This window comes from Bidens hawaiensis, unplaced genomic scaffold (assembly GCF_021521415.1).
Source record: "Bidens hawaiensis isolate Kalapana, Puna unplaced genomic scaffold, B.hawaiensis_p1.1 tig00056630_1, whole genome shotgun sequence".
Lineage (NCBI taxonomy): Eukaryota > Viridiplantae > Streptophyta > Magnoliopsida > Asterales > Asteraceae > Bidens > Bidens hawaiensis.
Window position 1 is genome coordinate 68,615 of NW_027500188.1, and position 2,344 is coordinate 70,958.

Genomic DNA, 2,344 nt, shown 5'->3' on the forward strand with positions numbered 1-2,344 from the left:
GAGGATAAAAAGGGAAGATCACAAAGAAGGGTACTGTAAGTAATGGTGTTCTTAAGTTCGAATGTCAAATTTGTTCTTGAGTTGAAACACAGTATGCTCAGTGTCTCGCGGATTGGTGAGAAAGGTTTTTCAACACATTTCACAAACAAAGAGTGTGTGATTTTAAAACTTGATATCATCATACCAGAAGATTGGGTTCTTGTTCAATCACAAAGAAAAGATAAAGCATACATGATCGACATGAATAAAAATGTTCCAGAAGAAGTCACGTGTTTATTTTCAAAAGTGTCTGAACATATTTCCATGCTCTGGCATCGTTGTCTTGGTCATGCAAATGTTAAAAATCTAAACCGTCTTGCTTAAAATAACTTTGTCCACGGCCTGCCAGTAAATGATTTCATAACAATTGAGAAATGTGTGGCGTGTGTGCAAGGCAAACATCATTGTAAATCACACAAGCCGAAACTAGTAAATACCATCTCCTTTGTCATTTAGTTGCTTCATATGGATTTTTTTGGTCCTGTTCATGCATTAAGTCTCTCTTGCAGTTCATATTGTCTGGTTATAACGGATGACTACTCACATTTTACTTGGGTGTTTTTCTTGTCAAATAAGAGTAAAACTGCAGAGCTAATAAAGCTTTTTGTGGTGCTAATGGAGAGTCAAATCAATTTGAAGTTAAAAGGGATTCGATGTGATAGTGGCCGAAGTTGAAAAACACAATGTTAAATCATTTTTTTGTCGGGAAATGGGTGCTCAGACAATACAGCTCAACTCATACACCGCAACAATATGGTGTAGCTGAGAGAAGGAACAAAACCCTAAATGAAGCCGCAAGGAAAATGTTGTGTGACTCGAAGCTACCTCTTTTCTTCTGGGCTGAAGCAATCAACACAGCATGCTATGTCCAAAATTAGGTGAGATCAACACATCGTAGATGAAGACTCCTTTTGAGATTGTCTATGGTTACAAGCCCACGGTTACATACTTCCGTTCTTTTGGATGCCCATGCACTCTGCTGAATCTTGAATCAACTCCAATGTTTGGAGCAAAGGCTGATGATTGCTACTTCGTTAGTTATGCTGGTCGCACTGCCTACAGAGTTTATAACAAGGCAACGTAGCAGAATGTGGAATCTTACGATGTGCGCTGGCTAGAGGAGAATGAAACCGATGTTTGTGTCTCTCCTGACTGGTTATTTGATTATAATCAATTGTTTAAGCGGTTTAATGTGTTTCCAGTTGTTGATGCATGGATCTCGGATGCTGTTGATGATGAAGAAGACATCTCTGTTGTTTTCCAAAAGTCTCCGGTGCTGGGTATAGATCTATCGGGATTGTATGATAATGAACAGCCTTCATCTTCAAGTCCACAAGAACATGTTCCTAAGACTAATTCTTCACAAAAGTTCCTCGAAGAGTGTGAATTGCATATAGTTGAGACACCGGCAACTGATGTTTCGTCAATAGAGGGGGAGAGTACCATTCATCAAATATTTGGTAGTACAGTACTATTTCCAGATGTCATACCAAACGAATACATTTCTAGTACCTCGTACTCGCATAGTATCTCGGCATATGGATGGAGGAACCCGCTCTCTGAACCCCTTGGAGATCCAACAAATTTACCGGCTAACTTAAAATATTCAAAGCCAGGGTTGGCCTCAACGAATTTTCTATTAAAGACAAACGTGTTTTAATTGTGGCACTCGTGGACACATTGCTTGAAATTGTCCGCACCGTCCTTATGTCCCATACTACGGATATTAATAGAGGAATATGCCTCAAAATACTTTTAATAAACTAAATTCTAATAAATCAACGCATTACAAGAAAAATCCCTCTGTTGGTGATTGGAAACGAAACAATACTGAAAGGTTGAAATCCTATCTGACTAAATCTGCCGTGTTTTGAAAGTATAACGAAAAATCGAATTCGGTCCCGAGACCAAACCCGGTCTCTAGATCTAAATAGATCTGGAAACCAAAATCCAACGTGACTTCCGTCCGCAGACCAGAGACAGAGCCAACCGTTTGCGTTAGTCAAAAAAATTTGAAACCTGACTACAAATGGTTGCCCAAATCTTTGGTGTCCAAATCACTAAAAGCTTCATGTTCAATATTAGATAACCAGGAAGACATGTCATGGAAACTTGTATCTTGCATAGATGAATAAGGAGTACCCAACATCACTATGGACTGAGTACAAAAAACTAGTTTATCTCGCACTTCGTGTAGGAACAACTATGGAGGAATATCATCAGACCTTGGTATGTTGATAGTGGTTGTTCCAGGCATATGACATGAGACATCTCTCAACTACACGACATTCAACAAATTAACGGA